The 23,191-nt window shown below is 34.2% G+C and overlaps 1 protein-coding gene across 5 annotated transcripts in view; it reads right to left on the bottom strand.

The window, feature by feature from the left end:
* The window catches only part of LOC149781836 (ephrin type-B receptor 1-B-like), a 196,980-nt gene that overhangs the window by 173,117 nt on the left and 672 nt on the right, over nt 1–23,191 (bottom strand). The gene's annotated exons all lie outside the window — the stretch shown is intronic.

Genomic DNA, 23,191 nt, shown 5'->3' on the forward strand with positions numbered 1-23,191 from the left:
CACCTATGTAAATAACCGATTTAGTCCTTCATATTAATGTGTGTCATTTAGCTCTGTAATTTATCCATGGCTTGTATAAAAATTTGAACTTCTTCTGATCTCTCTATTTAAAAAAAATTATCAACCCACCTTCAAATAAACAAGGAAAATTATCATAATGCATTCTAAGTAATATCTTTCACAATAACAATAATAATAAGAATTGTTATTATTATTATTATTATTATTACTGATGGAAACATGGTGGTTATAGTGAGAGCATTATTAAACTGTCGGGCAGGCAAGACCACAACTATGCAGGTGTGTATGGTACACTTGTCATACACTGATGCATTCATAGGTACAAAAATGAAATGTATGATGACCCCAGGGGCAAATATGTTGACATGTATACACACCAAGGGCCTTTTTTTCTGAGGTATGTTGCCCAGGATGGATACATTCCAGATTTTGATAAGTAATGGTAACTCCCCTCAAGGTGTTTTCTAATCAATGTTTTTTTTATATATCCAAGAACAGATAAAGCAGAGTAAAAACACAATGGGACCATCCAGTCAAAACATGTCCCCCAAAGCATCAATCCATGAAGATTTTATGCAAGAATAATGTTCTTTCTGGCACAAAGTTAACACAAGTAACTGCACATCCGATTTTGAAACTTAAGTTGAGAAAGTATAAAAATTGCAACCGTTAATTTTTCTCCCTAAATTTTACATTATGTTGGGGTTGTTGTTGTTGTTGTAGGGTTTAACTCCATTGTTTAGCACATGATAGGCTACACATGGTGGCCATTATTAATGGTGGAGGAAGAACCCAGGAAATCCCCAGAAAGAACCACCGACCCACTAGACGCTACTGGCAAGCTTTCTCAAATTCCCTCATTGGCTGAATCCGAGACTTGAACCCACGCAACAGAGGTGAGATGGCAGTGGTCCGTAACAGAGAGCGCTTTAGACCACTGAAGGCCCGGGGGGGGGGGGGGGTGGTATTGTAAGCGATGTTACCATCTTTGGCATTAAAATGATGCCTGTTTGGCATTCAATTCTTTATAAAAAACACAACTGTAGCAACACTTCTTCAGGCTAAATCATGCCAAGGCAAGTAAAGAGCCTCACCAAAAGACATAACAAAGGAACCCAATCCATACTGATTCACTGAAGAGAATCAAACATGCATCCTACTGGTCACAAATCTAAAATGCCATAACAACTGTCCAAGACTATGGCATGGTTCTCATGATGGCCACACATTTTATCAAACTTCATTCTATTCTTTCCATGTGAAATTCTGAAGAAAAAAAGTTCTAAGCAGGCTATGGGGCCCAGGAAAAAACCTGGATGCCTAAGTAACCATTCAAGACATATAGTCGAGTTGGCTAATCTATGGAGATACCAGTCTCAGCTAAAAATTCTCCCAACTACAAACAAAACAGTATCATAAATATTCTTTGAATTCTCGATTAATTGAAGTTTTATTAATCACCTTTCCACCTGATATCAGGCATATTCATCCACAAGGGCTCATACCATTGCTTACAACTGACCTCTCATACATGCACTATAAAATAACTAGTTATTGTATAGTACATGTATGACAGGTAATTGTAAGCAATGATAGGAGCCCCTGTGTATTCATCAACATATATAACTGTTCCATTCCTCAGTAATTCTGCACAAAGTGGCAACTTCTAATACTGTTGGATGGCTTTATTTATCTATGTTAATCCCATATTGCCTACTGACTCCCTTTTACTTTGATGTCATAATCTTCAACATTAATACCAAAACGGGGTGAAATGCACATACAATATATGCTTTTTATAAGCACTGCTTGAAAAGTCTTTAAAAATCCATTTGCCCAGTCAGGCAAGAATTAAAAATTTTAATTGCCTAAAATAAATTCGAATTCACCCAGCTACAGAAATATAAATGATGATATCAATTACCTAAATTTGATAAAAAGTAAAGTAGTTTTCTTTCTGGAATTTTACTAAGACCCTTCTTAAACACCAACTGGAAGTAATTACAAACTGAAACCAGTCTGCTCTTCCTCTGTTATCGTTTATTAGCACTGAAGAGTGCAAGTGATGCAACTTAATAAGCTAGATTAAAACAAAATGACAAGGAACTTCAAGCAAAAGCATTTACTTTCATGAAGGAAGTAGCCAATAATATGGACAGAACACCCTTTAATTAAACAGTGGTCAGTTTATCACTCATCCAACATGCAAATAATTCACTGGCCTGACAGACTGACTTGACTTGAGGGAAATTTTTACTCATGATTTTGGAGACAGGCCAGTGACTTTTCAACCCCTGATATAAGGCCTAGGGGAAAAATTTCATTGATAATGATCTTGGCCCTGCTTGTTGATCCAATGATCCAAACATTGCTGATATTTTCAACCAAAACCATACCAACCTGTAGACACACAGCCAGCATAAATGTGACTGCTGTGTCTCACTTCCCCCTAATGTGGGCTCAACAAATATTTAACTATGGAATGTATGACGGTAATGCCCCTTTTTTGAGTTTAGAGGCATACATGTATGTGTACCATATAATGGGTTGTGTCCACAGATACAGTTCTGTCAGTATAGCACAGTAGTCTGGGTCTATAACCACTGACTGTGTTATGTACTGATCCACCATACAGTTAAAACTGTGGCATACAAGCATGTGTACCAAATAATGGGTTGTGTCTACAGATACAGTTCTGTCAGTATAACACAGTAGTCTGGGTCCATAACCACTGACTGTGTTATGTACTGATCCACCATACAGTTAAAACTGTGGTAATGTACCAAGTGCAATATTTTGACGAGTGTTAAATACCAAACCACAGTAAGGCAGAAATAATAAAAACAAGTGTTAAATAACATTGTAATCCAAGCTTCATGCTGTTTTCTTTCAAACCATGTTGTTGTACATTGGAATGATTTTTGTCATGTGGTCCATGGTGGCACCATGTTACATACAGAACTGTATTATAATATACATATCAATAATAAATGGCACTAACTGAATTTCTATCTTGTTTAATTACTTGCCATTGTCTAAAATGATATTAAATATCAAGACTCAAGTAGAGCTTAGCTCCTCACTGCCAACATAACACTCTTTTTAGATAATTCAAAAAATGAAACCAAGCACTTTTCTGTTTCAATATTATTATACAAAGCTTTACAACTGATCTTTCCTGCGATAACATTTGAATTTCTATCCTTTTTAATTACTTGCCAAATATAAATATTGTCTACTGCAGTATCATTTATGCAGCTTACCAAATTTACATTTTAAGAATAAAAATCATTTTTAATAAACATGGAAATTGAAACATTTCTTTCACAAAAACAATGTCGGATATTAACAGTCATCATGTCATGCAATTCGGTAGGCAAAGGGATTTATCATCTCGTGTAAGGAGACCTAGGTGACATTTCTGCTATAGTTCTGGGCTCATTATGAATACTGTTGTTGATTATTCCCGTAACAGAGAACTTGTCATAAGCCGCTAAACAGGAAATAATGCAGTTCTAAAAATGCATCAAGCCGATTTACAAAGATTTAGTGTGCAATATATAAAATTTTAATAAAAGAACACTGAAATACTTAAATTCACAGCAAATGTTTCACATCTGAAGATGGAAAAAAAATAGCTACTAAGCTCAGCAACCTTAACCTAATCCTCTGTTAATGGAGTACGGCCAGAAAATCAACACAGCTAAAGACAGGTTCCAAGTTTTAATCAATTTCTCACATTTTCCCTAAAGTGATATTTTACTTTATCTTGCTGAAATTATTGCTGATAATATTCCGATTTCACTGAGAGACAGGGGTAATGAAAAGGATAAAAAAAGAACACTATACACCTGGGATTAACTTTCATTTTCAATTAAAAGAAAATCTTCTACGGAATTTCAAATACTTTTCTGCTGACAGTTTTATAGTAATTTTATGTTATTTCTTACATTTAATTCTGCGGTATCTGCTGAATGTAAATTTTTACTGCTGAATGCTCAGTAAAGAAAACTAATGGAAAATGTCATATTTTACACAAAAACTTTGATATAATCGAGATGTTTAAAGATGTTGGGACCCGATTCATACATATTTTATAGACAAGACCCAAACCCACATTGAGCATGTGCCTCAAACCCATATAGATAGAGGTGAGATGGCAGTGATAGGTAAAGGCATGAGTTTTGACTACTTGGTCATCCAGGAACCCTACATGTAAAGTCATTAATCATTTGGAATCAATAAGTGCAACAATGTAAACTACAGTAAATAAATGCCCACAAAAAAACTCTATTCAAATTGTAATATCTGTCCTCAGTAATATATATTTTCCATTTATATTTTCCAACTTTTTTAAGTGTTCTGACTGGGGCACAGCTGAATTCTTCTTTGTAGTAGCACAGACATCTGTCAGTAATCTCTCTCTCTCTCTCTATATATATAACAGATTCTCAAATCACTGTATTTCTAAGACATGTACATGTCAAGGTACATGTACTTAAATCAAGCAGACATTGGACACTTGATATCTTAAATATCATTATATCAAATTGTCTTTAAGTTCTTTATCCATCAACCTTCGAACACCATACACCATACGGAATTTCTGGTACATTTAATAATTAGGTATATCAATGGTTATTTGTCTGTCACAACTTGTTATATATCCGTTAAATGTTTTTTTTATATTACATTTAAGAAATTTTTGGATGGCTCAGTCAATTGTTTCGGGGGGGGGGGGGGGGGGAGAGATATCCTGCAACAGTCATTAGAATCTCAGTACCCTGGTATCTTGTTAACAACGTTATGATTTTTTTTTTTACGAAGGATACATTTTCCCCATACTTCAATGTTCTGGGTTCAGCCAGAATTTCTGTCTAGTCCTAACTGATCCCGCGTCTAGTCATGTTGAGGTAATGAAGATTTTTGATTCCTTTTAATTTGTGCTCGACTTAAATTCTCACAAATGTTTTTCTTGTGTTGAGCCAACACTAGCTGGAACCTACAGTTTCATCAGAGTTTGATGCACTAGTTGGTAATCCATTAGATTACATAACAGCACTCATCATGCTGCATTTCCATAACTAGCTAGCATGCTATATACCATTAATGAGAATCAGAGAGTACCTGCCATACAAAACATTCTAAAATACCAGACACATCCTCATTCAGTCTAATGGAAATCTGAATTCTTTCTTCAAAATGAAACCATGTACACACCAACTTGGTTCTAAAAGGGTGTGTCAGTAAAGACAAACCAAGAATTTAGGCTTTAAATATAACTGTTTGTATCTTAACAGACTGAGCATTTTCTATATGCAACTGCAAACCAAAACTTTCAATAACACAACATTTTCACATATTTAGCATAGAAACTACATTTCTTAAAGCGTTTTACAACACTAAAACTGAGGCGTGTTACACTACAGCAAACTGATAATAATTTGCAACAATTCCCCCCCCCCCACCATGGTGCATCTGAAACTTGGCAAAAATTGAATACACCAATAAACAGCAAAATCTCATTGGCCTGTACAACCTCGATCACTCAAACAAACCTTTAAGAACTGAGAAATTATCTATAATAGAATTAATCCTCACTGAATCTAACTATGGATCACTCAAACTGATTCACAGTCCCTTGGATGTTAAAGCTTTCAATATTCTTCTACCAAACTATTAGTATTCATTGTATTTGGACGGTCAACTTGGGCATCAGAAATACATGCATTTTACAGTGAATGCTGGACATTTTTCCATTATCTTTATTAGGGTCTCGGATACTTTATAGTGTCTTATATTTACACACAAATTGTCCTATAATTAAATTAGGGCAATATTAAAAAGAACAGGCCATGTGATTGTGTTCTTGAACTAAGGCTTTAACAGACAGTTGATGTTAATACAATCAAGATAGTTGAGATCAAAAATTGGTAGAATATTTTAATACATAGCTCAGATCGAAAATTGGTAGAATATTTAAATGAATGCCTTCTTTTCAAATCTCTTTAACTTTAGACGTTCAATTCCTTTCTGTACAAAAAATCATGTACAAGGCCTACAGATATAAGTATTTATGATATTTATGCACATACAAGAAACAAAAACAGCACATCCATTGTTAATTATAATGATGCATGTACAAGCATAGTCATGCCATCTGAAAGTAAAATTGACCAATGAACTGGTACATGACCACTTGACTGCCAAACCAACTGCTTTTTTTCAGTACTTCATCACCCTTGTTTTGGCCAAATTTCATCGACTATTTTTAAACTAGGTGGCATCAAACTAATACCAGTCATGAACACACCAAAGAGAATTTAAAGGAAAATTTAAAAGAATTTAAGAGGGGCCCTGAATGGCCGAGTGGTCTAAAGTGCTCTCCATTACGGATCTCTGCCATCTCACCTCTGTCTGCATGGGTTCGAGTCTAGGATTCTTCCTGTTCTTCCTCCACCATTATTAATGGCCGCCATGCATAGCCTATTGTGTGCTGAAAAATGGCATTAAACCCCACAATAACAACAACAAAAGAATCTAAGATTAAGACTGCTGGAAAGCCCATGTTGATATGACTTTCTGCTTTTATGCAGTTATGCAGTTACGACAAGATTTTCAAGATGGCTGTCATGTTGGCCATTGTGGGTATTAAATTTGCACCATTTCCATTCAATTGAGACCAGCTAGACATCATAAGAAGTCTTTTGATAAAAGCACAATATCAATATGACCAACTAACTAGGAAAAGCAGCAACAAGATTTTCAAGATAACTATTGTGGCAGCCATATTGGAAGTCCAATCACCAACCTTTTCATTTCAAACCAATTAAACACCATAAGAAGTTATTAAGAAAATACTGAACATCCATTCAGGAGCAACAGTAAGATTTTCATGACAGCTACTGTGGCAGTCGTATTGGACATCATATCAGCAACACTTTCATTTAGATTCAACTAAACATAGGAAGTTTTCTGATCAAAACCTCATGTCAATATGACTTTCCATTTTTGAGGTGTTGCTATAAGCTTTTCAAGATGACCACTGCAGTAGGATGTCTGAGCAGTATTATCATCATTTAGGACCAAGTAGACCATGGGATGAATGTATGTGTGAAGTTTAATGGCAATCTTCCAGGCAGTTTAGAAGGAGCAGTGATTATGAACTTGTGCTAATGGACCATGAGAAAAGGGAGGACAGAAAATCTTGTAAGCTCTCCTGGTCCATGACCAGTGGAGATAAAAACAACTAGTGTTACCTCATGGATGGTAGGCAACTAACAACTGAGGGTCCCAGGGGGCTGAGTAGTCCAAAGCTTGCACCTTTACCAATAAGTGCCATCTCACCTCTGTGCATTTTCAAGTCTCTGGCTCACCAATGTATGTGAGAAATGTTTCCCAGTAGCTTCCCATAGATGGTCGTTCTTCCCATGGTTTTCATGGGTTCTTCCTGATCCACCAGTTAAACTGACTGCCATGTTTAGTCTATTGTGTCCTGAAACATTGCATTAAGCTGAAGACCACAACAACAATCAACTGCAAGTCTTGTTTTTGCTAATACAGGAAGTGAAAACCTGGTTGTTAAATGATCTTCAGTCTCTAATGCAATCAATACTGAAGAAAATTTTGTATTAACCTCAACAAGAGTAATGCATTCACTATCTGCTGAATTTCTTATGTTGTCCCTGGGGCAAAATCAGGGCCAAGTTATTGAAGAATAAATAGATGGCTGAATATATTGGTACTTTTGGTGTAGGAAGTGAGCTTACTAAATCTGACAAATTCGTTACTTTTTTATTTTATACTTCAGATCTATTATGGGAATAATTTTTAAGATTGGAGTTTTCATGCAGTTTTCAACTACACAAGCTATGAAATAAAACAGGATCTCCCTTGTTGTCCAATATAATAGCTGAAGTCCAAACAAAAATATGCAAAAATGTGTGCTTAAAATAATAAGGAACCATATACGCTAACTTATAATTTGAGTCAATATGCAAACAACAAAGATCCTGATCAGTCATAGCATACTGTGCCTGCCAATCAGGGTCGATCTTGTTTGTTCTACTGACTACTCTTAACAAACTGTACAGACCCAGATCTGCCAATTCATTAGGCAAACACAGAGCTTGTCTTGTAAGCAAGTATATACCGTATGTATGTAGTAGTGCTTTATAGCACTTCAGCACAATAGCTGTCATTTGGTGCCAACCAACGGTAAAATTTCAAAGAATCAAAAAAAGATAAACAAATAACACTGATGTTTGTTGTCGTCTTCAAAATGTCCTCATCATAAAAGAAAAGCTAGTGCCAACATTTTCTTCCTTCCAAGAATTTTAAATTTTTTTATTGATTTTATGGTAATCTATTACATCTAATAAGCACCAAAAAAAACTTCAACAATTAATAAATTTCAGTTCTTCAGTATATCTATGCCAGTGGTGGAATATACTGACCTACTTTTACTTAAATATAACTAATTTACAGTAATTACAATCTGAAGTCTACATCCAGAACAGCATTGTGTATTTTCTTACATTACTCATGCAAGCATGTGCACACACAAAATATGAAGTACACATAAAATGTAATTAATTTGGAATGTGAATTAATTTTAGTTAGGAGTTCATTTATCTGGTATGTATCTTTTATTTTATTTACCCCAAACAGTACTTTGAACTGTTTAAACTGTATTATGCAGGTCCTTAACATTTTCTCCATCTGATACATTAAAACCTAGTCTACCCAGCGACACCCTTAAAACTGTCTTAACCTTGCAGCACCTTCAAAATTTTATTTACCTGATACAATAAAACCTAATTTACCCAACATTTTAATAATGTATTAAACTTGCAGTACCTTTAAATTTTATATACTTCATACCTTACAACTCGTTGATGAAAAGATTATTATGTATACACTATAAAAGATGTTGTCTTCAGAATCCCAAGTTATAGTTTAGCATGATACATGTAATACCCTCCATTGCAACATACATGTAATACCCTCCATAGCAAAATACATGTAATACCCTCCATTGCAACATACATGTAATACCCTCCATTGCAACATACATGTAATACCCTCCATAGCGACATACATGTAATACCCTCCATAGCGACATACATGTAATACCCTCCATAGCGACATACATGTAATACCCTCCATAGCAAAATACATGTAATACCCTCCATAGCAACATACATGTAATACCCTCCATAGCAAAATACATGTAATACCCTCCATAGCAACATACATGTAATACCCTACAAAGCAAAATACATGTAATACCCTCCATAGCAAAATACATGTAATACCCTCCATAGCAAAATACATGTAATACCCTCCATAGCAACATACATGTAATACCCTCCATAGCGACATACATGTAATACCCTCCATAGCGACATACATGTAATACCCTCCATAGCAAAATACATGTAATACCCTCCATAGCAACATACATGTAATACCCTACAAAGCAAAATACATGTAATACCCTCCATAGCAAAATACATGTAATACCCTCCATAGCAAAATACATGTAATACCCTCCATAGCAACATACATGTAATACCCTCCATAGCAACATACATGTAATACCCTCCATTGCAACATACATGTAATACCCTCCATTGCAACATACATGTAATACCCTCCATAGCAACATACATGTAATACCCTCCATAGCAACATACATGTAATACCCTCCATTGCAACATACATGTAATACCCTCCATAGCAAAATACATGTAATACCCTCCATAGCATCATACATGTAATACCCTCCATACTATGATAAAGCACCAAAAAAGTTATGGAGCTCTTGATCTTGTTTGGGTTTTGCTATTTTTAAAAAAATAGTGACTGAGGTTACGTCTGTAATTTTATTCTAATTATCCTTCACTGTCAGAATCAATTCAGATATTCGGTTTTTCCGTAATCCTGGTGTTGGGATAAGTTTGCATTTAAGAATTATATGCCATGAAACAAACATCACTTCTAGTTCAACTGTCCAAAATAATTGAGCTTATAGTCTCGCATCTGCAATTTTAAAAAAATGCTGTCACTAATATGTACACAAATTTCGAGATAAATTCAAGTGCAGCTACAAAAAGTATTAGAAACTACTGCCAGAACACAAAACAAAGATCTTAAATGTTTATTTGAAAAGGATTGACTCAAATGAAAATGAGATGGGGGGTATTTCTTTTAATTATAGACATATATCTCCACTGTAGCTCAAGCCACTGTCTGATTCCAAGACAAATGTTTTCCAGCATTTTGTCTTGTAAAACAAATCCCTTTATGATGTTGATGGTGGCTAATTCAGTCAGGAAACCTCCCATCACCCTTGAAAGCTAAGACCTTGGGGAACAAAAATCAAATTAACAAGCAACCAGACAATCCCTGAGCTTGTCATATTGATCATTGCTAATTAAATTTACACCATGTGAGATAATATTGTTGCAGGGGTCACATGCAGGGGTACTACCCTGGGTAATATATTGTGATATGGGCCACAATTATATATACCCACACTGCCAAGGAAGAGTTCTGGGCAGCCAAACCAAAGCAAATCTTTTTCATATTAAGTCTACATAAAAAATTGCCCCTTACTGCTAGCAAGACAGGTGTCAAAAAACGTCCAGGTCAACAATAACAAAAGACTTGAAGATAGTCAGTCCAAATCATAATTTGGTCTAGCGGGGCACAAGGGTAAGTTCAACTCAATCTCACTTTGGACAGATAGAAGGACGTACAGATGGATGGATTGACAGAAAGAAACAAAATGAGATTGAGATGTTGGGGGGGGGGAACATAATACCATAGATGATAAAAACGTTTTTTTTGTTTTTTATTTTACCTCGAAAAATGTGTTTGTTTTAAGTTTTTTATTTTTTTGCATTTTTTATGTTTGGTACTTTCATTTTTTTTATCATCGGCCATAGAGTCGGTCCTCTGTCATACTCTAGATAACAAATATCGATCAATAATAAATCTATGATGCTAGCCTACGATACTTTACGTAAACATGCTACAACATAGTGCTAATATCTGGAAGTGTAGGCCAGGCGTGTATACATTGGAAGATGATGCTGTGTTTAACCTTTTGCAGTCCCTTTTTTGAATGTTTCACATGCTATAAAGTCCAATTTTTGCAGTTTTTTGAGTATTTTCTAGTCATCAGATTAGGATAAATAGTAAAATATCGATTTTTGTGCTGCCTAAAAACTACTGGAACATTTTTTCGTTTTTTATTTATTGAGAAAAAAATGCGCTTTTTTTTACATTTTTTATTTTAATTTTAACGTTTTTAACATCTATGCATAATACATATTCTTAAAAAAGCATGAGGATTTGCAAGCAACCTAAGTAGGTCTAATATGGTCTTTTCAAATTGGATCACACACACAACAAAAATCCTAGAATGAACACAGGACAATTCTTTTGACTGCAACAACATGATTTAATAATATCCCAAGATAAGTCCCTAGAAGAAATCAGCCCTTTGATATGTTAATGTATCCTCTATGTATCCTCCCACAGACAAAAGGATGCATCCACTGAAACCAGATTTGCATGTAAAGCAGATACATGCAAAACCATATACACTATTTCTCTCATGACAGGTTGGGGGATTTTTTTAAAAAAACTCAATAACAAGAAAATCGTATATTTTCATTGTAAAAAGCGTTCTAAAATAATTATTATCCAATTTGGGGTATAGCAAACAATGACTTTAGCATTAGATATGCGTGTATAAAGGAAGAATTACAACAGTATATAATAATAATAACAACAACAGCATCATTATGTATTAGCTTCTCAGCGTGTGACTGATCTCCCACATGGCCCTCTGCTAATTACAAACTGAGGAAGTACTGAAGTCTTAAATGTGTAACCTATCATTTGGAATTAAAGAAGATGCCACTAAATCTCTGCAAACAAATAATTCACCTTAAGTTAGAAGACAAACAGTTTTCAGACTAGTGATAAATAGAAACTGGTAACTAAAACAAGGGGATTAAATATATCATTTTATCTCTCATTAGGTTATTACCTTATCAAAAACTTGCAGATTAGGACATCTTCCTTAGTTGCATGGGCTTCCCGATCCTTACCATCTGCTCACCTTTATAAAAATTATTTTGGAATTTCTCATGAAAAACCACATTCCTTTTCTAAAGTAGGTAACCAAAATCATAAGTTTTCTAGAAGACTAGAAATGGGATCCAACCAATCAAAGTAGTTTTTTTTTAAATTGTCAATTAGGAATCAAGTTTTATGAGTATACTGCTGAAACTCTGCATGATTCTGAAATATTTTACATTGGGACCAGTAACCTTACTATGGGAATTGGATCATATTTTCAGCCCAAGAACAATCCCCCAACTCAAATATTTTAAAAATATTCAAAGCAAAAAATCCAATGGGATAAAACTAATATTTTCACCTAATACTGTAGATCTTACAGTACAGTTGAACTGATTTAATTGACCAGATCAAAACTGGAACCAAATTAGCATTACCATTAAGTCTACCATGAAGATGATAAGCAACACTGACGTTTTTAATGAACAATGTGGAGCAGTCCAAAGTAACCCAAACCTGATTGGATAGCTTCCATTAATATCATACAATAGGTTATTTTTGCAAGGTCAAAACTTAAGGTTTTGCACAAGTCCCATAAATTTAATGAATGCCTCCTTTAAAAAAAAGCAAACATGTAAGTATTTCTCATTTCTTGTGAGTGGCATGCACAGGATAGTGAATATTGTTTAGATGTCCTTGTAATTGTTGCTCTACAAGGTTATAAACCATAAGTTTGATCCACTAATATTGCTCACTGTTTGTGTACACTAATTGTGGAAATTAACTTGTCAGATGTTGAACGATTTATGCCCCCACAATTATTACTGGAACACTATATTTATATTTATCACAATATCACACATGGTATGGACACAGCAAGCATACTGTACCAAGTGATAAATATCCCAATTTCACTTCCCCACTGTAATAAAATAACAAATCTCATATAAATAGCAATGTGGTTCTTACTATATATGCCACTCAAAACTAGTGTTGGGAATCAGATTAAATTTAACGATGGCTGATCAATTCAATGCAACTTATCGACCATTGATTTTCCCAAGTGAGATATATTTTCTGGATGCATTTGTTTCAGGTACAATATAATTTTCGCTTACTTGGTAATATGTGTACTGTACATAATGTACAAATTCAGAACTTTGCAGTCTTTTAACCAATTTTCCTGAAAATTTTCTGAACAAAATTCACTTTGTGATAAAGTGGATAAGTATTCAAAACAAAATCTTTTGATGTTACGAAAAAAACTTGTATGCTAATTGGAAGGCATGGTTATCTGGATTCATAATTGATGCCAATTCTATGTCTAGTGGAAACACTATACTCAATATATAAACAAAAAAATCCTTGACCAATTTCATGATGATTAACAAAGACCAGACTAACCACTGGTTCTATGGTGCTTGTGGTATTTCCCTAGCAAACAGGACAGACCCTGATGAACTGGAATGTCTAGAGAATACTATGTCTGGAGCTGTCTGTTAATTATGTGAAGAAAGAATCCAAATTTGTCTTCGATTGTATGGAATTCTCCAATCTGGGCAAGTGTACATTAATTGGAATTTTCCAGCCCTGGGATTATGCAGTAGGTAGATCCAAGTGAACAAAGTATACAGTGCGAAGTTTTATATGGGTAAAAATTGGTACAATGTTACCGCTAAACTTCAGTGCTCAAACTCAAAATTACCTTCATCATTAGTCTTATATTTGTTAAACTGTTACAAAGCAAACAAAGACATTTAACCAACCTCAATATATCTAAATGTATAGCTGCTTCAATTACCTTTTTTTTTAACTGTAACTATTTTAAATTTGATCTCTTGTGTGCACTCAACTTTTCATGAACAATGGGCCAGTACAAGATAAATATTCTGCAAGGCAAGTAAAACTCAATTTTTTAAGAATTTTTTCCTCTCACAATCTAAATGGGTGCAGAGGCAAATGGAAAATATCAACTATGGTTTGTGGTTTTGTGGGTGCAATGCCATTTTTCACAACATGATAGGCTAGACAAGGCAGCTGGCATACCTGGTAGAGAAAGAACCTTTGAAAAATCAGTTAGAACCACTGACCCACATGAAAGTACAGTCAAGGGAAGAACCTATCTGATTAAAATCAGATCTCCTCTGTTGTAGGTGTAGATCTGATGACAACCACTTAACGGTCATGTTCTGGTGACCTTTGAATTAACCAATGGAAATGCAGTGTTCAAAAATCTTAAAGTGATACAAATCGTTCGGCACACATTCGTGCTGTTCATTAACAGTACTGTCTCCAAACATGAAGATATAAGGCTTCATTTTATTGGTTGATAAAATTAGCAATTATGGTAATAACAGGTTACCAAAACATAACCCCGAAGCAGTCGCTGTCAGATCTTCAAGTATAACAGTGGAGATCTAATTTTAATCAGACTTGGGAAGAACCACAGACCCACATGAAGCTACTGTCAAGCTTTCTCACATAACCACATTGATGAAGCTCAAGACTTGAACTCAAGTGCACAAAAAATGAGAATCAAGACTGGTCAAGTAAAACTTTCTGCTGTTACAAATCGTAAACTTTAGTCGTCAAATTTTAAAACACTAACATTTTTCTTACATTTCAGCACTGACCTAGACTTATTCTTTGCATATGTGCTGGTTACTTAAAATTTAATTTTTGTTCTTAGCCAATCTGAGATCTGAACTTCATCACTTCCATCTACGTGTATAGTCTCTGACCCGTATGTGTCAATGCACTTTTAATGAGTGCTTCTAATAATGTCCTGAAGAATAAACCAACCCATATTGCAGCCGACCTCAATAATGAAACCAAAGAAAGATATCTCAAAGGCTGACTAATGTGCACTGCCACAAATGGAAAGAAACAACTATCTAGTTACTGTAATTCTTGTTGATAAAACCTCAGTGATAACAAGGTAAATCTGAACTGTTATTCTAATTAATTGTCCCAAAAGTAAATAGTTGACCAAAAAAATTGATATAAGAAACAAAAGAAAACTAAAAGAACACAAAATCAGTAAATTCATAACCCATTAATTTGGTGAATTTCTTAAATTCCTGACCCACTGAAGAACATCTAGTCAGAATATACACAAATATTCATGAAATCTTCAACAAATCATTAGCCATCATCATGCAAAGCCACTGGATCTTTCAAAACTGATGCAGATTAACTACATCTCAACATATCGTCATGAGATTAAGTAATTAACCAATCAAACTACAGTACTTTTGAGTTCTCCTCTCAAAAATTTGGTCAGGCCCTACAATTTTCAAATGGCCCAGGTTTTCCTCTCAGTTTTACAATAATACTATATGCAGGCAAGTCTTAATGGCCCATCAAGGTGGCCCATTCATTGTCTGATCAGGAAGACACATGAACAGTAAGTTCATTATAATAGATATGAAAAACCATATGCAAAACTATAAAAAAATCATCCTCATTACTAATAAGAAAGCATTTGACGTCTGCTACAAGCATACAAAAGTAAACGTTCTGTCGATTCCTCATTTTCAATATATTAGATTTTTCATTTGCAAGAAGTTGCTTCAAGAATAAAATCAGCTCATTACAAAGCAGCCAATACAGAGTAGTCATGCTGGCTGAAAAAAAGAATTTGCATTTGTTTCGGTTTTCCCTTGTGAATTTCATTTTAAAATTCCATCAATTTACAGTATACTCATTAGCCAAACAGTGTTGCTGACGCTAATACATATCCAAGCATCTAATCCTTAATACAAAGGAGTACCTGTAATTGCAGACAATTTGCCCTAGACATGCTACGCTGATGGAATTGTATCACCATAGCGTACAAGCCATGAAAGAGAAATTAAAGTGTATGTCAGTGTGGTCATACAGGCGCATTTATTCAAATGAAATATTTTTAATCGTTTTAAAACTTAATATTAAAATAGCTGAACTAAAATCTATTCAAACCTAATTATCTAACACTCTGCACCTTACATCAGTCAATAAAGAAACTTCCAGATGAAAATTATTGGTCGCTTAATGGACTTTTACAATGGTGGGATGGTACTAAACTGGGTCAAGAAATGATGTCATAACAAATAACATGGTAGCATGAATTTGTTTTCAACACGCACTGCTTTCATTGGACATCACAATGTGCAAATAGTCCAACCACATAATACTGGATCACAGATGGCATCCAAAAATGTCCATGTAATTTAATGTTGTTTTAGAAATGTATTTCTTGCGGCAAATAAATAATGATTGTCCTAAGGAATACAGATGTAAAAGGATCAAAATAAAGCAAATAATTAACATTTAAAGGCAGGTATAATCAAATTTTAACAATAAAAATCCACTGCTGAAATAGTTGGTTCTGGACAACTACATGACCTGTATGACTTTTACTACAGTATCCAACACAAGGCCAAGTAGAAATAAAATGCATTTTCTGTAACAGGCTTTAAGAGTTGATGATAATATATTAACTATTAACTCACACATTTCCCAATTAACTCCAATCTGCAAAACTGATTAACTAGGTATTCCAAGTTATACCTAAATGTAATAAATATCCAGAAGAGACCAGATGTGAAAATTAGCCAGAAATAACATTCCTTAAAAATATGATGTCAATAAAAATGCCAGATGTTTAGATGAGTGGACTGGGTTACAAGCAATAAAGAATAGTTATTACTAGACCTAATTATATACCATGTAAATTTAATAATTAAGCCATGGTGAACTTCAGAATCTACTTTTAAAATTCACCTTCTAAACAGTTCATAGTAAAATGTAACTCAGTCGGTCTATGCCACTGCATTTATAAATGTAAGATAAAGTTTATAAACACTACCCACCCACCCCACCCATCAAAACCTGCTTTCATACTGGTGATAGATTGTAACTTTTGCAACTTTTCCACTGCTACACAATGTTTATCACTAAACCTATGAAGACTGGTTTCAATCAATGAAAACTTATTTTGAATCTTCTTGAGAAAAAAAACTAATTATTTCAATTAGCTTTTAAAATCAGCCAAAAAGAAACATTCATCTTTTCATCATCTGGCTAATATTGGGAGAAAATTAACTTAAAATAAATGTGTAACAAATTTGTCTAAGGCAAAACAGCACAAAGACTTCACTGACAATTATGTCTGGGCAATCCTAACACAAAAAATGATTAAAATCTAATTATGGCAAAGGAGTTATCTTAACAAGTTTTATTCAACTAAAACTGTCCCTTGTGTAAAGGTTTCATTCAACAACCTATTATTTCTTGACCAGAAATCTTTCATCACACTCTTGCTGACAAATTGGTTTGGGGACACCCCAGCTTCTACAATTTTTCACCCTGTCCTGACAGTTCCTTTTAACAAGCAACTTTCTTACACAAAGGAAAAAAGGAAACTCCTCATGAACTCTGTATTGTTAGTAAGAAAATGCACAAAACAATAGCACTAACACTGTGGAAAGTTTGGAAATGACACATGGGGTGTAAAATTATCACAAAAGTTCAAAACAAGCTGCATTTCTGACAGAAGAACTGGGAGACCTCTCCATTGACCCATGCTGTAAGACCATGATAAATACAAATTAAACAGACTGTATCTCCCAGATAGCTTGGTGACAACACTATGGAAGAATGTTATAATAACCCCAAACACAAAAGAGTCTTAGATCCTCGATACAAATATGCGATTTGATCATGCTTTGCTACAAACTGCACAAAGCTAAATACAAGCACACATTTGTCCTGCTTTGACTGATATATCAAGTGTAACAAATTGCAGTTGGCAAATTTCATTGATTTCAGTTTTCAGATCAATGTTTATTCTGCATACCATTTACTGAATGTAAGACTGGTAATGTATCTTACTTAAAATGTGTTGATTTTTTTCATTTTTGTCTTATGTATGAAATATACAGCAGTCTAATGTTTAAAACAGCTATAATGTTGACTAATATTTACAATTCAACAAATGCTACTTCTTTGAACTTTTCAATAAAAATGTGTAGTCTACTGCATTATGTACAATTCATGCTAATTTATCAAAATTATGCTAACAGAATGCATAAAAAGTGGGCCTTTTTGTCAAGCCCTACCACAATGACTTTATTAAACCCATCTAACAGTTAGAAAATTCCATCCTTTTTAGATGTTGGGTTCATACATCCGTCTGCATAAGAACTAAATATTTATGGGATAAACAAATTCTATTTTTAAAAATATATTGGCACATTTAATATTGGTTTAGTCAAATCTGATCAAAACTTTGCAATTGGGATAAGTGAGGATGTTTTATACACAACAAACATGACAGATCCTGGTCTCTGTGAGAGTAGACATCTTCCACGTTGGTGCCTGATTCTCTTTTTCTAAAATGATTTCATACATAAAAGTAAAACAAAAGATTTATTCATGGGAGGTAAAATAGTTGGAAATTTTTTGATTCAGCTAATTCGTCATTCATTTCAACTGTAAACTTTGGAAATGTGGTTAGAGCAAATTTTATCTGAGCAACTGAATTGTGGTCAACAGATGTTCAACAAAAAGCATATAAATTCTTACATTTTTGAAGATTTTCTGTCACGGACTTTTAACCAAGATTTCAACACATAAATGAGACAATGAGTAAGCTGGAAGTCCTAGATAAGACCAGACAGTAAGGAGGAATATTTTATCAGTGGCTAATCAGATATGATGAAACTAAACAGGTCCTAATAACAGGTTGTCCATCAAAGGTGGAAACCCCAACAACAATTTACTCTGGGTGGCTCAATCATGCTACTGGGAACTACACAAAGAAAGTGACCATAACATGCCAACCTATTCTAGATGATTGTGATATATGGAAACCACACCATACTGTTAATGTCACTGGATTTCTAGATATATCTTTATGTACTACAATCACCAGGAATTCCTCCATGCTATTTTAATCTTAATGTTCATATTATAGCATGTAATCACCACCTATTAAGAAAGAGTAAATTATATAACTGCACCTTTTTTTCTGGAAACTTGAACTGAAACTTTTGACTGTTTAATCAAACAGGAAACTAAATATCAAGCAAATGTTTCATTTTGGTTTATACATTCTGTGAACTGAAATGAAATTTGTGCATGATTTAAAAACAAAATATCTATATTTATAGAAGTGTCCTTCCACATGCTTGTAATGGATGCATAATTACAATGCCTACATGAGCAATTTTATTAAAATCAAATCTCCCTATCCTAGGTGAAGATCTGACAGTGACTGCTTAGGGGTTATGTTTTGGGAACCTACGTTATTACCATAATCACTAATTTTATCAGCCAATCAGATGAAGTTTTATACCTTTGTGTTTGAAAGACTGTGCAGTGTGGCTGAAGGCCAAAATCCGTGTAGAATAATTTCATTCCCTTTCAATTTTCTGAAAGTTGCATTTCCATTGGCTATTTCAAGAGGTCACTAGAACACAACCCTATGCAGTCAATGTTACACTACTTTACACTAGCTATTTCCATCAAACTTAAAAACAATATGAGAGCTCAAAACCATTCATATGCTGGAAAATTTTAAATTCTAAAAGGTTAGTCAAAATATAATCTTGGAGCTAAATAAAAGAGGTTTAATAAAGCATGCATGAGACTGCTGAATTGAGTCTAAAAAAATAAATGTGTGATCTAAAATTTAAAAAACTGACAGAAACGAAGCAAATACAGTAATCCACCCACCCCCAAGTAGACCGAACATTAGTGAACATCCTGCTAATGGCAGGGTTTTCATGTCATAACAACCTAATTTCAGTAGGAACCAAGCTATTTTGTATCCATTCTGTCCTGTTATCTGCTCTGCCTGCTGATTTTAGATTTCTCCCTATTGATGTGTAGGTCTATTTTTCATTGCAGTTTAGCCAGGTCTAATTTTCATTGCAGTTTAGCCAGGTCTAATTTTCATTGCAGTTTAGCCAGGTCTATTTTTCACTGCAGTTTAGCCAGGTCTATTTTTCACTGCAGTCTAGTCATAGCATAAAAACTAATGATGAAATAAAGATTGTGGTTGAAAATATGAGTGATTTTCTACTGACATTTCTGTATATTTTGTTTATTAACTTGTGAACCCCACACTGGCTCATTCTAGAACAGAATCTGAACTATATGTGATGATCATCAGCAGAAAACATTCAGATAGATTATAGTTTAGTCTGTACAAAATGCTATACAAGTGAACAGAAGAGATGGCCCGTAAGGTATAGAAATATATACAAATTTTCCTCAACATTATTAAGCCTAATTGCACCATGACTACATTTTTATATGTAAACCAAAATTGCTAAATTAAATTTCCAAAAACTGATAACTACTGTACACAGTGTCTATTCCATGCTCCCCAGCACATGGCAGCCACTAATTGATTGATAATGCTCCTGTGCAATGTTCTAGGAGCATTATTTCTGCAAGATATTGCCATTTTTATCTTGTCAGCATCAGGGGAAAATAGATTATTGCTTTAACTAAGTTAACTCAGCAAATAAAACCTGAGCAAAAGAAATATGTTTTGGAATTTTTTCTTGGCGGGCATCAAAATTTGCTTAACATACAGTGTGCTTGATACAAAATCTGCTCAAAATGGCACCTGTCCATTCGGACAAGCATTGTGAAAAAATGACATGTCCTTTTTCAAACCACTCTAAAGTATAAGCGGAAAAATAGAATTTTCAGGCTGTTAAAGCAGACAATGTGCATGACTATTATTAATATCCATACTGATGTGACTTATTATTGTATGCACTATTATTATTATTATTATTATTCACTATTGAGATACATGAAAATAATTCATGTTTAATCAATCACATATCTTCCCACAGTTCTCTAAAGATACTTTTCACAGAAACAATAATTTCAAATTGAAATCTTAAAAGATGCAATCAACATTTTACCTTCCAAAGATAAAATGCAGATTCCCTTTTTTCAAAGAAGTTTGTAACAAACATGGTGGAACTTCAAATTCAGCCACTCAAGAAATGTACAGTCTATATACTGCTTTAAAACCTGGCTTGCCCAACTGTCAGGGGCCTGTCTAATCTTTCTTGGGCTCTTTGTTTTTTTTCAAAGCTACTTGTCCAAGGGACCTATTGTTTGGGATTGTACAAAATGTAGATATTTCACTTATGGCAAGCTATTTTTATAAGGCCAATTGCCCTAGTGTGTCATCAAATTTTCTGAAGTACTTGGATCAATTATCACAAAATTAAATGCAATTTTATTTTACTATATACAATATATACTTGGTTATAAATGGGGATCAACTATTTGAAACAATACAGACTGTGACCTGCCACTGCATAATGTTCCAGCATATAAGGGTTTATTGTTGATTATTCTACCGATTACTCCTAACAAAACATCACAGACCATGATCCACTGGTGCACTCTGTGATGACAGATCTGGGTCTGTGCAGTTTGCACTTTCCTATATATGAGGTCACTATCATCCAGTAATTTGCCACATTCATGATGATTCTCCATTTACTCAAGTCACAAAATAAAATATTTATAACATGTTTTGATATATTACTGCATGGTCATTCTTCAGTTTGTTAGAAATCTATGAAAACTGCAATGTGTTCTTTGTTAATAAAAATTTAATACATTCAAGTTCCATGCAATGTTCTTGTTTTAGAATTTATTGGACAGTTGAAGCACTGCTGCAAATCCAATGTTGTAACATTATTACGACTGAACTAACACTGTTCAATTATTTTATATTTGTGCAGATAAGGTTTTACATTTCTTGATCAAAATTGCAACCTGATCAATTCATTCTCAAGACACAAAATTGTGCCTAAGCACAAAACAAATTGATTAAACTTTCTTTCATTCTTGTTAAATATTTGCAGGCTACCTTTTCCTAAAAATTATTCCATTTTTAGTCCTAATGTATGTTTTACAGGTACATTATTGACTATGTGATCATCTGACACAAAGATACAATTCAGACATAGGTGCCAGCACTGTTTGTCTATTTGTTACAATAATTCCTTATAAAAACAGAGGTCCAGACCCCAAATCAGTTTGTCACAATGTCTAGAACACACACGCGAGCTGGCAAACACTGTACTTTTATTTAAATCAAATTCATTGTTCAAAAGAGAACAGAATGTACATACTCCAGGACCAAAAGTGCTGCTTTACAAAAACTAACTAGCTGTTTTTGTTCCCCCTCCCAGGTTTTCCTAGGTTTATATACCCAGCTTCTGGAATGTGAGTGATTGGGCATTAGGGGAAAAGGATTGTTTTTTTAGTTTTCAATGGCACTTCTAACATTTACTACATCACGTAAACAAAATGGGAGCTAAGTGTCTTTCCAAAGGATACAATGAAGCAGCCAACTGGGTCTGGCCTGGACAGGTATCAAACCCACAATCCCTTGATTATGGGTCAGACATTCTGCCAGCTGAGCAATCATGGCTCCTGGTTGGGGGACTACACGATAGTCACAATTACAAGAACTGTCGTGTGTAGCAGATAAAAAAATTTAAATAAAAACTCATTACCATAAACAAAAACAAGCAAATTAAATCGTACAAATATACACAGAAGGTTAATCTGTGTGCAGATATCAATTAAACATAAATTAAGTCTTGGCTACTGACACTGTAACTGATAACATGAAGTTGGAATTTTAGATTGTTTACCATCTCAGAGTTCCATTTCTCAAAGAATATTCATTTCTTGTGTTAAGACCATTTCCTGGCTATAATAAGAGCCCAAACACATTTCATCACAAGTTATTTTATGTCAAATGTATGTTTGAGTAAACCTGAAAATGTAACATAAGGATCACTTTGTGTGCTTTGTGTATCTTCAACATTATTATTATTATTATGTTGTTGTTCTTGTTGTATATGTACACAATGACAAACATTACAACATAATGACTTGGGAGAATCAATTAAAATCTCGGAATATTTGTGTCAAATTTAGATCTATTTATCCAAAAGTAGTACAGGTATGTGATTCATAGCTGGATGAACACTACATTGGAAAGAAAATAGTTACACTGGTATACCATTCTTTAACTTAT

Source organism: Sinohyriopsis cumingii, chromosome 15, assembly GCF_028554795.1.
Source record: "Sinohyriopsis cumingii isolate HCF-2022 chromosome 15, ASM2855479v2, whole genome shotgun sequence".
Lineage (NCBI taxonomy): Eukaryota > Metazoa > Mollusca > Bivalvia > Unionida > Unionidae > Sinohyriopsis > Sinohyriopsis cumingii.